Source organism: Bubalus kerabau, chromosome 2 (assembly GCF_029407905.1).
Source record: "Bubalus kerabau isolate K-KA32 ecotype Philippines breed swamp buffalo chromosome 2, PCC_UOA_SB_1v2, whole genome shotgun sequence".
NCBI classification, from domain to species: domain Eukaryota; kingdom Metazoa; phylum Chordata; class Mammalia; order Artiodactyla; family Bovidae; genus Bubalus; species Bubalus kerabau.
In genome coordinates, this window is record NC_073625.1 from 196,738,850 (window position 1) to 196,754,294 (window position 15,445).

At 40.0% G+C, this 15,445-nt stretch overlaps 1 non-coding gene across 1 annotated transcript; it reads right to left on the minus strand.

Moving 5' to 3' along the window:
- Window positions 1-11,806: 11,806 nt before the first annotated feature.
- On the minus strand, window positions 11,807-11,909 carry LOC129645138 (U6 spliceosomal RNA). Its single transcript, XR_008711228.1, has one exon. It is a non-coding gene; the product is annotated as a U6 spliceosomal RNA (small nuclear RNA).
- Window positions 11,910-15,445: the final 3,536 nt, after the last annotated feature.

A 15,445-nucleotide genomic window follows, 5' to 3' on the forward strand; every position in this document is an offset into this window, starting at 1 on the left:
TGATGAATGAAGCCTCTATAGAAATTCATAGTCAGGTCTTTATGTGAACATACATCTCCTTTTTGGGGGATAAATAGCTAGAAATGGGATCACTGAGTCATATAGTAGGTGTACATTTAAGGCTATTCAATATTTAAGAAAATGTTCAATGGTTTACCAGTTTACCATTTTGTATCCTCACCAGAAAACTAGCAATAAATGGGAGTTTCAGTTCTTCTGCAATAAGATATCATTAAGTTTTTCTGTTTTAACCATTTGGGGTCGTGGTAGTGGGTAATGGTATTACATTGTGATGTTATTTACATTTCCCTAATGACAGATGAGGGCTTTCCTTGTGGCTCAGCTGGTAAAGAATCCGCCTGCAATGTGGGATACCTGGCTTCAATCCCTGGGTTGGGAAGATCCCTTGGAGAAAGGAAAGACTATCCACTTCAGTGTTCTGGCCTGGACAATTCCATGGACAGTCCATGGGATTGCAAAGAGTCACACATGAGTGAGCAACTTTCACTTTCAATGACAGATGATGGTACCCATTTTTAAAGTGCTTATGTGCCATCACTGGTGACATACATGTTTGAGTCACTAACTTATTTTTAAAAATTTGAGATGCTTGTTTGCTTAATTTTTGAGTTCAAAGTTCAGTCTTCTGGACACAGTCTTTTGTCAGAAATGTGATTTTCAAATATTTTCTCTCTATTTATGAATTGTCTTAAATTTCTTAAGTATATCCTTTTCAGAGGAAAAGTTTTTTAATTTGATTAGGTCCCATGTACTTTTTGCCTCTATGTACTATGGTTTGGTGTTATAATGAAAAATGCTGCCTGAACTAAGGTGGTGAAGATTGACTCCTATATTTTCTTTTGGGAATTTAATAATTTAAATGTCTATTATCCACTTTGAGGTGTCATTTTTAATTTTACTTTGTATAAAGTATGAGGTGTATTTCAACACTTTTTTTTTCATGTTTTGTCTCATAATTCCAGCACCATTTGTTGAAAAAAAGTATTCTTCCTACATTGAATGCTTTTGTGCCTTTGTTCAAAATCAATTGGTTGCTTGATTTTCTGGACTATTTATGGACTCTCAGTTCCATTCTATTGAGCTATGTGCCTGGCTTTCTGTCAATATTATACTGTCTTAGTTACTGTAGATTTATAGTAAGTTGAAATTGGGTAGTAGGAGTCCTCCAACTTTGTTCTTCTTTTCCAAGATTGTTTTGACTATTCTATTTCCTTTGTTTTTCAATATGTATTTTCCATACAGCTTTTTAATAGCTACTTGAAAAAGGCCTTTCTGGATTTTGATTATGTTTATATTGAATTTATAAATCAAATTAAGAAGAACTGACACCTTAACAATATTGTCTTCTAATTGTTGGCCACAGTATATCTTTCCACTTATTTAGATAAAAAATTAAAATCAGAGTTTTTAGTTTTCAGTATACAGATCCTCTGTGTACTTTTTAGATTTCTAGTTAAAAAAAAATTTTTTTTTTAATTCCAATGTTTCTTTCTAGGGAAAGCATTTACACTGTGACCTGGATAAACATCCTTACTAGATCTACAAGGTGTTCGCTTTTTTTTTTTTTTTAAAGATTCTTCAGGTTTTTCTTGTTTTTTTAAAAGTTTATTTATCTTGGTTGTTCTGGGTCTTTATTTTTGGCTGTGCAGTTGCTGCATGAAGGCTTCCTCTTGCAATGAGTGGGAGCTACTCTTAGTTGTGATGTGTGGGCTTCTCATTGCGTTGGCTTATTTTGTTGCGAACAAGGCTCAAGGTGAATGGGCTTCAGTAGTTTCGGCACGTGGTCTCAGTAGTTATGGCATATGGGCTTAATTGTTCCATGGCGTGTAGGATCTTCCCAGATCAGGGGTTGAACCATGTCTCATGCATTAGCAGACACTTTTTTTTTTTTTTTTAAACCACTGAGCCACCAGGGAAGCCCTCTTTGGGATTTCCTATGCAGACAATAGTGTCTATGAGTAGAGACAGTTTTATTTCTTCTTTTCCAATCTCTGTCCTTTTTTATCGCATGGACTAGGAATCCAGTACAGTTTTGAACAGAAGTGGTAACAAAAGACATCTTTGCCATGTTGATGATTGTAGAGGGAAAGCATTCAGTCCTACTACTGAGTACTGATACTTAGTTCTTTAGATGTCCTTCAAACTCACTTACTCAGTCCTGACTGACTCTATGTGACCCCTGGACGGTAGCCTGCCAGGGATTTCCCAGGCAAGAATATTCAGTGGGTTGTCGTTTCCTTTTCCAGGGGATCTTCCCCCAACCCTGGGATCCAACCCCTTGTCTCCTGGGTCTCCTGCATTGGCAGCTGGATTCTTTACCCCTGAGCCACCTGGGAAGCCCTAGCTGTCCTTTACTGGTTGATAATACGTTCCTAGGCTGCTGAAAGTTTTTATCATGAATAAATCTGGACTTTTTTCAAATGTTTTTTCTGCATATTGAGATAATTGTATTTTTTTAATCTTCTGAGCCTGTTAATGTGTGAATTGCTTTGGTTTATTTTTGAATATCAAACCAGTTTTGCAGTTTTTGGAATAAGCCCAATTTGGTCATATGTTGTCAATATATTGTTTAGTAGGGAAAAAAATACTTGTGAAATACATTTAGTGTTGGTAGGAAATAGTCCTATATTCTGGTACAAACTGAAGACAGAATTCATAGCACTGCTGAGAATTACACTCTTCCTCCCTGGGTGCCACAGAGATCAGGGTAGCTGGAAGCAGAAGGTTCTAGAAGAGAGGAAGGCAAGATGCTTCATTGGCCCCCTTGCCTGACTGGCCTGGACATACCTGAAACTCTGCCTGTCTCACCTGATCTCATTCACCTGTTATGGGAGGCAGAATTCTAAAGCTGTCTCCCCGTGATGCTATCCACTGGCTGTTTAATCAAGTACTTATCTGGATCATGTTGTTAAGGGGCTCTGCAGATGGAACTTTAGGAAGCTAACCAACTAACTTTAAAATATAGCAATTATACCATGGATTATCCAGGTGGACCCATTGTAATCATGTGTGAGTGTGTGTGCTTAGTTGCTCAATCATGTCCAACCCTTCCTGACCCCTTCACTGTATCCTGTCAGGCTCCTTATGTCCATGGGATTTCCCAGGAAGGATTACTGGAGGGGGTTGCCATGCCCTCCTCCAGGGGATCTTCCCAACCCAGGGATCAAACCCATGTCTCCTGCATTGCAGGTGCATTCTTTATGGTCTGAGCCACCAGGAAATCCCAATGTAATCATATGAGCCCTTAAGTGCAAACAGAAAGTCAGAGACACGCAGCAGAAGAGGAAGCTGGAGAGACTGGAAGCATGAGAAGGCATGCTCTGTCATTGCTGGTTTTGAAGATGGACGAAGAGAGCCACATGCTGTATAAAGTGGGGCCTCTAGGAGCTGGGAGTGGAGCCCTACAGATGAGCAGCAAAGAAGCAGGGACCTCAGTCCTGCAACCCATGGAACTTAAGTCAGCCAATAACCAAATGAGTTTGGAAGCAGACTCATACCCCAAGCCTCTAGAAAGGAACTCAGTCCTGCTGATACCTTGGTTTCAGTCTATGAGACCTGGAGCAGAAAACTAGCTAATCAAGCTGTGCCTGGACTTCTGACCTACAGAACTGCCAGGAAACAAGGGGTACTGTGTTTTAAGCTGCTAGCTTTGTGGCACTTCAGAAAACTGTTGTTTTTACTCAGCAAGCATACCTTGAAGACCCTCCATGTCAGGGGCTTCTAGTACTTTAGATGGGAATGAGAAAGATAATTTCTCTCTCCAGGGAGCTCACAAACTAGGGGGACAATCTTGCTCCAAAGAAAGTGTAAAAAAAAATCAATATGAATTTTGCACATATAAGAGAAAATTTTCTCCTGGTTGCAAAGAACAGAAAACAATTCTGGCTAAATTGAAGCTGCAGCAACAACCAAAAGAAAACCAGAGAGAGGGAGGGAGAATGCATGTTTTTAATTTTGGGAAGGTAGATACTGGAAGATTCTAGAAAGTTAGGGAAACTTTAAAGATATCAGATTTGAGAAAAAGAAAGACCAGCACAGTCCTAGGACCTTCAATAATAGAAGTTTTTAAAACTCTGCCATTACTGTGACTCTGTTCCCACAATTCTTCTTCTTCACCTCTTTCTGTGCTCAGTCTTGTCCAACTCTTTGTGACCCCATGAATGTAGTCCCCCAGGCTCCTCTGTCCACAGGATTCTCCAGGCAAGAATACTGGAGTGGGTTGCCATGCCCTCCTCCAGGGGGTCTTCCTGACCCAGGGATGGAACCCAAGTCTCCTAAGTCTCCTGCATTGGCAGGCGGATTCTTTACCACTGTGCCACCTGGAAAGCCCATCTCTCTCTACCAAGTTTCAAATTATAAGGGAGAAAAAAAATTATTGCATTGTATATAGAACTTCCCAGGTGGTTCCAGTGGTAAAGAACCTACCTGCCAATGCAGGAGACATGAGAGAGGTGGGTTCGATCCCTGGATCGGGAAGATACCCTGGAAGAGGGCACAGCAACCCACTCCAGTATTCTTGCCTGGAGAATCCCATGGACAGAGAAGCCTGGCAGTTTATGGTCCCTAGGGTCGCAAAGAGTCAGATATGACTGAAGCAACTTGGTACACACGCACGGATATAGGGTCAGAGTGTCCCAGACCAAAGTGTCCCAGACTCGCTGCCTGAACACAAAAGTGGGAACACACTTAAACAGAATGACAGATGAAGTTGGTGGGTATTTGTGACCAAACAGAATGAAAGCCTTCGTTTTTCTCTTATGCTTTACTTGTACTGACAGAATAAAATGTCACGTTTGTGTGCACTGATTATATTGTGACAAAACTAACAGAAGCTTTAACAAGTCATTCAAATTTTGTCCACTGCACACCACTATGCCTCACACGATCTTCCCTGGCTTTGTAGCATGATTGACTGCTGATCTTATCCTGTATTTTTTTTTTTTAATTAGAATTGATAATAATGCAATTTAGGCAGAATTTTCTATTTGTGTATCCAAACCTACTGGGGTCGGTATCATTTTGCTTAGGGTTCATTATCCTTTCTGAGGAGTTTCATCAGGCAAAGGCGTCCTCATTCACCAAGCAAAGCAGGCCCAGCCAGACAGTTGTCAAGGCAACGGGAAATGCACACTGTGAACCACCCAGAAAAGGCCGTCTGTATAATGTTGCAGCACAAACTTAATTTGGGGGCTTGGCAAAAAGATCTCCTTTATGCCTAATTATAAAATGTACCCAATGTTATTAGACTGGGTGATAGATGATTGCCCGCTAAATGTGACGTGAAAAATTAAGGCAATTTTCAAAGTGAAGGGACTTAAATTAAATGTGCCTCAAGGATCAATTGCTTATTTTTGTCATTCTGCATAACTGGCATGGAACAACTGAGCATGCGTATGCATATGTGTGTGTGTGACGGAACTACCAAACTTATAGTTATTTGAATCACATTGTACTTTTGGCTTCCAAATGTTTTCAAAAGATGGTAGGAGGTGCCCCACCCATATTTAGATATTTGGGGGGAGGGAACCTTTAAATGAAATCCCTGTTGACCAGCATGGTTTTCAATTAAATTATAATTGAAAGTACAATTTCAATTATTTCAATTATTTAATTTCAATTATTCAAATAATTATAATTATTTATATTCTCACCTGCCCAGCAGATGAGATTATAAAATCAGAATTTGCATGCTCATTTCAGACGGTTAACTGATACTTTATCTCCCCTTGATTTTTTTCCCCTACTCTTGTTTTCTTCTCTCTTGCCTGTTTGTCAACAAACTCCAAATAAATGCTAACGGGTTGATTTGATAAAAGATATGGTGAATCTAGATTGAAGGGGTCAGAATGAAAACACCGATCTACTAATTCACTGTGTTAATAAATGTGCTCCTTTGAAAACAGAATGTTTAAATCTGATTTCATATGAGCAACTGACCAAAGCCTCCTGGTCAGCCGAAGAGTGAGTGGGAACTCAGTGCTCATAGCTGTGGAACCATCTGATGAAAGGTCAGTGTTTCTTTCTCAGGGGAGCCCTCCTTCTTTGTAAACAAGGTGAACTTACATTTCGGGTGACTTGGTTGGGTATCATTTCCCGGGCTCACACCCTGGGGAAAGGAAAATTGAACTTTCAGTCTTTAAAAAAGGAAATTAGATTTACCCGAAGGAGAGATCAAATCTTCCACCCCTGTCCACTCAAGTGACTGACCATGAAATTAAATAGTCAGTTCAAGCCTAGATATAGAAGGCTATTGAAGCTGAGCATCTCGAAGAGGAAAACATCACGGAAACAAATTATGCTTTATCCTTGAATGTGCTGTATATTTACACATTCATGCTAAAACAGCTTGTCTCCCCTTTAGCCTGAGGTGCTCCTGGAACTATATATTATACACCGGGTCTATCTCTTCAGTCAAAGGGATGGGAAACACAATTGCCTGCTAAACAGAAGTGCCAACGAGGCTTTGTGCGGACAACTCACAGCAATAAAGGTGTTTTGATTCCTCCACAGCCCTCTGGGATCTTATTATCTCTGTTGATAGCATTTCCAGTGTTTAAGTCATTCCTGAATGGAGGTGTTCGGGATATTAATTCTAGAGATTCCTGGGGGACACAGCATAGTGAACTCTTGACTTAAGTTCCTTTGTTATTTCACTTCTCTCCCTGGTGTGCAGGTAACAAGAAACTGTAAAAGGGAAGAGCTGTCCCGTGTAAGAAACTGAAGAGATGCGAAATGGCTGAAATCTGTTTCCCAAAAATCAGCTTTCTGAAGTTGTATGTAAAATGCAGGAGATGTATGTATATTTCCTAGGGAATAGATCAATAGATTTTCATCAGTTCCCTAATGTCTTTATCCCTCAAAAGATGAATAACAAACACAACTCAAGGACAGGCAGGGATGAATTAGGAGATTAGGATTGACATATAGGATTGGCTTCCCTGATGGCTCAGATGGTAAAGAATCTGCTTGCAATGCAAGAGACCCAGGTTCCATCCCTGGGTTGGATAAACCCCTTTGAGAAGGGAATGACAACCCACTCCAGCATTCTTGCCTGGAGAATTCCATGGACAGAGGAGCCTGGTGGGCTACAGTCCATGGGGTCACAACGAGTGGGACAGGGCTGAGCATTTTCACTTTCACTTCTGTATAAACTAGCATGTGTAAAAGAGATAGCCAGTGGGCAGCTGCTGTATAGGACAGGGAGCTCAGCTCGGTGCTCTGTGATGATTTAGAGGTGGGGGGGTGGGTTAGGAGGGGACATATGTATGCATATGGCTGATTCATGTTGTTGTACAGCAGAAACTAATGCAACATTGTAAAACAATTATATTCCAATTAGAAAATGAATGAATGAATGCCATCAAAGCACATTTTAAAGGAGGATCTGTCTGCAGGGTGTCAAGCTGAAGCCGACCTAATGCAGTGAGTGACGGAGGAGGAAAGAAGGGCCAGGCAGACTTGCGGCTCCCCGTCCCTGGGTCTGGTGTCCAGGACAGCTCTTCCCAACTCCATCTAGGATTTACTCCCATATATTATCATGAGAATCAAAGGAAAAAAACATGAGTAGAGAGACTGTGAACTCCACGTTCAGTTCAGTTCAGTTCAGTCGCTCAGTTGTGCCCGACTCTTTGCGACCCCATGAACTGCAGCACGCCAGGCCTCCTTGTCCATCACCAACTCCCGGAGTTTACCCAAACTCATGTCCATTGAGTCAGTGATGCCATCCAACCATCTCATCCTCTGTCATCCCCTTCTCCTGCCCTCAATCTTTCCTAGCATCAGGGTCTTTTCCATGAATGCTCTACAAATGCTCCATTAGCCTTAAAAAAAAAAATGATATATGGCAACACTGTTTAATACTGCACAAAAGTTTATCAATTCTGCCCATCACCACTGGAAAGATCTGTGGCATTCAAAATGTCTCTTAGGGCTACAGTTCACCAAGCCTTTTGCTAATAAGTTAGCACATGACGTTAACATGCCTCGGACACTAAGATCTGCCATCAACACTTTCCTCCTAATTCAGGGCTGGCTAGGGTGCCCCCTGAGACGACACTGATGGATGGTTGAATGACTCAAAGGTGACATGAGAATGTAATCCAGCAGTGTTGTAAAGTGATGTAGTCAGTTAGAAAGAACATTCAATTTTTATGCAGCTTAACTGATATTGAATTAGCTGCTATGTGGAAGCACGATTATGTCTCAAAATGGCTGAGATCTGTCGAATCAGGAAGGAAATCCTCTGGTGCAGAGAGCAATCATAACGTAAAGGCCTAACAGGATTTATCAGATTTGTTTTGGATCTTAAAAAGTCAATAAATTCCACAAATTTAAAGAAATTTGCTGTCACCTTTGTGTGATTTGAGAAATGTGGGGCACATCATTTGTAGTCTGGACTCCTATTTGAAGCAAAATGCAGTCAGATTCCGATAACTGGGTTCTGAGCCCTAGCACTAACAGAACAGAAGGGGTACATTGGAAGAGATGTTGATGGAAGTAGATTCCTGCCTTTAGATCCCTAAGAAGAGGAAAAAGAAAAACCCTTTGATGCAGATGATGAATAAGCCAGGAGCACCCATTTTTAGAGACAACTTTTAAAAGCATGCTGGAAAGGAAAACTGAAAGGATTTCTTTTTTAAGTTATCAAAGAAGTGGATTTGATTCATGATGTCAAAGAAGCAGATGAAATTAAAATTTTGGAATGAGTGAAGGTAAAACTACCTCTTTTGTGTTGTAAAGATTAAATTAAGATTAAATGAGGAGTGTTCTTTTTTTAAAAAAAAATATTGGAGTACAGTTGCTTTACAATGATGTGTTAGTTTCTGCTGTACAGCAAAGTGAATCAGCTATATGTATACATATGCCTGCTCTTTTTTGGATTTTCTTCCCATTTAGCTCACCAAGGAGCACTGAATAGAGTTCCCTGTGCTCTACAGTAGGTTCTCATTAGTTATCTATTTTATATATAATCATGTGTATATGTCAATCCCTATCTCCTGAAATCCACTAGGAATCAGGCATTATCTTGGTTAGATGAACTGTGGGGAGCAGGAAGCAGAAGCCTATGTAAAGGGACTTGGGAGAGGAAAGGGAGGTGAGTGAGGGTAAATTAGGAGTTTGGCCCTCATCCCACTTTAATTCATCCCACTCCTCATTTCCCCTCTTAGGATCCATACATTTTTGTCTCTACATTTCTGTCTCTATTTTCACTCTGCAAATAAGTTCATCTGTACATTTTTCTAGATTCCATATACACTCCTGGGCATATACACCTGGAGAAATCCATAATTCCAAAAGATACATGCACCCCAGTGTTCACTGCAGCATTGTTTACAATAGTCAGGACATGGAAGCAACCTAAATGTCCATCAACAGATGAATGGATAAAGAAGACATGGAGTATATATGTGTGTATATATATATATATATATTTATATATATATATATATGTGTGTGTGTGTGTGTATATTCTTTTGGAATTATGGATTTCTCCAGGTGTATGTATATGTATATGTATATATGGAACACATATAGGTGTTCATCATATATGTATGTGTGTGTATATATATATATATACCCATACACACACAATGGAATATTTACTCAGTCATAAAAAGGAACAAAATTGTGTGATTTCCAGAGATGTGGATAGGCATAAAGACTCTCATATAGAGTAAAGTAAGTCAGAACGAGGAGTGTTTTAGTGACAGAGAAAACAGGTGACAAGCAAAGTGAAATAAAAAGCCAACACGGGGGTGTGCAAAGGACTGGATGTCAGTGTCCCTGCAAAATTCATAGGTTGAAATCTGAGCCCCAATTTGATGGAGTTGAGGGGGCAGGGCTCTGGGAGGGACTTAGGTCATGAGGGTGGGGTCCTCGTGAATGGAATCAGTGCCCTTATAAAGGAACCCCTGACCTCCTTTTTCCACAATAGAAGGACATAGTCAAAAGTTGGCAGTCTGCAACTAGACCCTGATCATGCCGGCACACTGGTATCAGACATGAGCCTGCAGAAGTGTAAGGAATAAATGTCTGCTGTTGATAAGCCACCAGTCTGTGGCAGTCTGTGGTACTTTGTAAGCCTGCACTAACTGAGGCAGGTTTGGGGTCAGAAGTCTCAGATTCTCTGATTCCCAGCCCTGGCATTCCATAGTTGCAGGGCAGGGCTTCACTGTCCAGGCTGCCCTTGGACGTCTAGTTGAAATCAGAATCAGTCCAGTGGCCCCCACCAATCTTACAAGGGTGGGGAACAAGCATAAAGTGAGATCATTGCACAAACACTTTATAAACCAAATGTTATATAAGTAATTCACTTGAGTATTAGCCTGAAATTTTGAAAATGTCTACATGAAATTTTTCTCTGCTTATCACTGCTGCCTTTTATTCATATAGAAAAGCAATTTCATTAGCTATTTGGTTCAGAGTTCAAAAGATACAGGCAGGGAAATTAATTATTCAACCATGATTGATGTCAAGCAAAGTCAGAAAATCTCTTAATTTATTGGAGTCTAAATGCCCTTGGTTATGAAACCCAAATGATACAATGCTTGTAAACGTGTTTTGTAAATTCTAATGCTCAATGCAAATGTGTGTATGTCAATTCCTCTCTTACTTGCAAGAGCCTGTTTTTCTAATCATTTTTCTGCTGATATATTTTTGCTCTAGTGAGCTGAAAAAGTTAAAATTCATTTTTTTCAGATACCTCCCTGGGAATTCTGATATCTCTATAGATATAGATACAGATATATCTGTATCAGAATATCTTTATTTCCTGCGGATTCCAAAGCATCTCAGTTAGTTCATGCCTACCCTACCCATTTATCTCATGAGTTTGCCTCTCACTGTCCTCTGACCTTTTGCATAAACTTTACCTTGGAAGCATCGGTTTCACTCTCATCTAAGCCAAAAACAATATCCAATTTTATATCCATTAAAGTAATGCCTTGTGACTCCAAGATTCTCCTTGCTGAGAAAGCTCATTTCAAGGTCCTTGAAAGAGTGATGAGGATGTAATTCATTAATGATTGACACTTCATATTTAGAGATTGCTGTTTTTAAAAAAGTGCTCCCTCATACATTTATGACCTCATTTGCTCTTCATTTATATAAAAAAGAAAGCAATACCTATAAAAAAGTATTTTTACATGAACCATTTCTCCTTTTATATAAAGGAGAAAACCAGCAATGTTTAAAAGAGGTAAAGTCCAGTAATGATTAACTAGTAAGCTGGACAGCTAGGACTCTACCTATTTTTGTTGAAACCCAAATCTCTTGCTTTCAAGACTTTCTCTTGTCTTTGGTTTACTGAAGTTTGAATATGATTTACCTAGATACATTCATTTGATTTTTTCATTTTTAATTGAGGTGGAATTGATATATGACATCATATTAGTTTCAGGTATACAATGTAATGGTTCAATATTTGTATATATTGCAAAATGATCATTACAGTAAATCTAGTTAACATCCATCACCACACACAGTTACAGAGTTATTATTTCTTTTTCTTATTGATGAGAACTTTAAAAATGTACTCTCTGAGCAACTTTCCAATATGCAGCACAGTATTATTAACTATGGGCTTCCCAGGTGGTAAAGAATCTGCCTGCCAATACAGGAAATGCAAGAGACAAGGGTTCAATGGAGAAGGAAATGGCAGCCCACTCCCAATATTCTTGCCTGGGGAATTCCATGGACAGAGGAGCCTCTGTCCACAGGGTCACAAAGAGTAGGACACAACTGCATGACTGAGCACGTACACGTGCATTATTAACTATAGTCACAAAAATGTATGGAACTCTTCCTGGATCTGTGCACCATCCACACACAGGAGCCTTGCTTGTCTTCTCTGTACCATTGCCATGTTTGTATGCATGCTGTTGAAGCAAGCAGTGTTTGCTTGCTTCTTATTCTGCTTTGTGTTCTCTGAGCTTCCCAGATCTGTGGTTTTGTACTTTCCTTTACTGTTGGGAAGTTCTTGGCTATTGTTACCTCACTTGTTTCTTCTGTTGCATTGTGTCTCATCTCCTTCTAATTCAGTTCAGTTCAGTTGCTCAGTCATGTCTGACTCTTTGCGACCCCATGGACTGCAGCACGCCAGGCTTCCCTGTCCATCACCAACTCCCAGAGTTTACCCAAACCCATGTCCATTGTGTTGGTGATGCCATCCAGCCACCTCATCCTTTGTCGACCCCTTCTCCTGCCCTCAATCTTTCCCAGCATCAGGGTCTTTTCCAATGAGTCAGTTCTTCGTATCAGGTGGGCAAAGTATTGGAGTTTCAGCTTCAACATCAGTCCTTCCAATGAGCACCCAGGACTGATCTCCTTTAGGATGGACTGATTGGATCTCCTTGCAGTCCAAGGGACTCTCAAGAGTCTTCTCCAACAATATTATACCTTTTGAAATCATCTCACAATTCATGAATGTTCTGTTCTCTTCATTTTTATTCCTCTTAGTCTTTGCATTTCAGTTTGGAAAGTCTTTATTGACCTATCTTCAGCTCGGTGAATCTTTCCTGGACAGTGCCAAGTCTACTAATGAACCCATCAAAGGCATTCTTCATTTCTGTTAGTGTTTTTGATTTCCAGCAGTTCTTTTTCTGTAACTATTGATTTTAATTTTTCCCATTATGTGTAAGAGTTGTGTGTAAATGTGTTGGAAAATATAGACACTTCTTGGTTTCCCTTGTTTTGTAAACACGGGCATGTGTCTCAATATTATTTTCTTTCTTTTTTTTGAGGTATAGTTTTTTACAATGTCATGATACTTTCAGTTGTACAGTAAAGTGATTTCATTATACATATCTACCTATCACATAAGTTTTCATCTCTCTACTTATATTTACCATCTGTTCTTGATGGTTGTGTACTTTTTCCATTAGCACCCCTAAAATATTAAACATAGATATTTTAAATTATTGTTTTAATAATTCCAACATCTGAGTCTGGTTCTGATGCTTCTTTTTCTCTTCAGACTTTGGGTTTTCTTTTTTTTCTTTTCTTTTTTTGCTTTCTGACATACCTTGTAATTTTTCATTAAAAGCCATTTATGTTGTATTAGTTAACAGGCATTAAGGTAAATAGACCTTTAGTATGAAAATGTGTGATCATCTTTTTATAAAATCAATTTTTATTGCAGTATAGTTGATTTACTGTGTTGTATGAGTTTCTGCTGTACAACAAAGTGGATTAGTTATACAGCCATTATTTTTTAGATTCCCATATAGGTGATTACACAGTATTGAATAGAGTTCCCTGTGATATGCAGCAGGTTCTTATTAGCTACCTATTTTATATATAGTAGTGTGTATATGTCAATCCCAGTCTCCCAGTTTATCCTTCCCCACCCTTATCCCCTGTTAACCATGAATGTCATTCCTGACTCTGCTTCTGGTTTGTAAATAAGTTCGTTTGTATCCTTTCTTTTAGATTCCACACATAAGCAATATCATATGATATTTGTCTTTTTGAGTCTCACTGACTTCCATCTGTATTGCTGCAGATGGCATGATTCCATTCTTCTTTATGGCTGAGTAACACTCTGCTGTGCATGTGTCCTGCATCTTCTTCTATTCTTCCATCAATGGACATTTAGGTTGTTTCCATGTTCTATAAATAGGGCTGTGCTAATCTTTCTGAATTATGATTTTCTTCAGATAAACATCCAGGAGTAGGATTACTGGATGACATAGTAGCTCTATATTCTTTTTTCTTTTTTTAAGGGAACCTCCATACTGTCTCCATAGATGCTGCACCAATTCACATTCCTACCAACAGTGTAAGAGGGTTTCCTTTTCTCCACACCCTTTCCAGCATTTATTATTTATAGGTTTCTGGATGATGGCCATTCTGACTGGTGTGAGGTGATACCTCATTGTAGAATTGATTTGCATTTCTGTAAGAATTAAAGATGTTGAGCATCTTTTCATGTGCTTTTAGCTATCTGTATGTCTTCTTTGGAGAAATGTCTATTTAGGTCTTCCACCCATTTTTGATTGTCATATTGCTAGGAGTTTGACTGTGTTTATTGAGTGTTAAGGCTTCCCTTGTGGCTCAGCTGGTAAAGAATCAGCCTGCAACGTGGGAGACCTGGGTTCAGTTGGGAAGATCCCCTGGAGAAAGGAAAGGCTACCCATGCCAGTATTCTGGCCTGGAGAATTCCATTGATTGCATAGTCCATGGGGTCGCAAAGAGTTGGATACGACTGAGCACCTTTCACGCACTGATCTAGTGTTTGCTTTTCCATGAGATGTAGAAACTTGTAGACCTCTCAAGTTCCTCTAGTTCCTGTTTTTTGTCTCCTCTCTCGACTTTGGGGCTTCCCTGGTGGCTCAGACAATAAAGAAACTGCTTGCAATGCAGGAGACCCAGGTTCAACCCCTGAGTCAGGAAGATTCCCTGGAGAAGGGAATGGCTACCCACTCCAGTATTCTTCCCTGGGGAATTCCATGCACAGAGGAGCCTGGTGGGCTACAGTCCATGGGATCACAAAGCACTGGACACGACTGAGTGACTAACATTTTCTTTTCACTTATTTTGGGCTTTTCCGAATCTGCATCATCTTTTTTGGTGCTGCTCTGCTGCTATTATACTGGATCCTACCGGTGCTAAGACACTGGGGAGGAGAAGTATTCTAAAATCTCATGAATAAATCTTTGTCTTTTCATGAGTCTGTGGCTGGGACCCGGGTCTTTTACAAGTGTTCCTCCATTGGTCCACCCTGGCCCTACTCTCTCTCCTGGCTGCAGGATTCCCAGCATTTTGTCTTGAAGATGTTACCATTGTTGACTATGGTTTTTCACCCCCTATCTAAGGAGACAGGAATTTTAGAGGGTGTTGTAGTGGAAGGAACACCCTTCCCCTAGCTGTGATGTGACTCTAGCAAGGCTTTTTTCCATGGAGCAGGTGGTTTTGTTGTGGACACATTTCAGAGAGATTACTCTTCCCCTCCTTCTGCCAGAGACATAAGGAGATCTTTCACACTCTGAATTCTCTCCTGGCTCCAAGAAATGTCATTGATTTTCCAAGAGAAAGGTTCAACCTTTACTTGTTGTCAGGATAGAATAATTTCTGAGCTCTTTACGTGTCAGAACTACAACCAGAACTCTCAAGTCTTTCCTTTTACATGAGAGCCTTCACCAGGTTCTAAGAAAGAAAAAAAAAATCTATAAATAGATTTTGTACTATGGCCACCAGGCTCCTCTGTCTATGGAATTCTGCAGGCAAGGATACTGGAGTGGGTAGCCATTCCCTTCCCTAGGGGATCTTCCAGGCAGATCCCTTTACCATCTGAGCCACCATGGAAGCCCCATAAATAACCTAGCACATATTTGTGGCTAGTTAATGAACCCACTTGTGTCTCAGTATAAAGGAAAGAAATGCCAGTATGTTAACTTTTCTGTGAGCCCATTCTCTATGGAGGAGG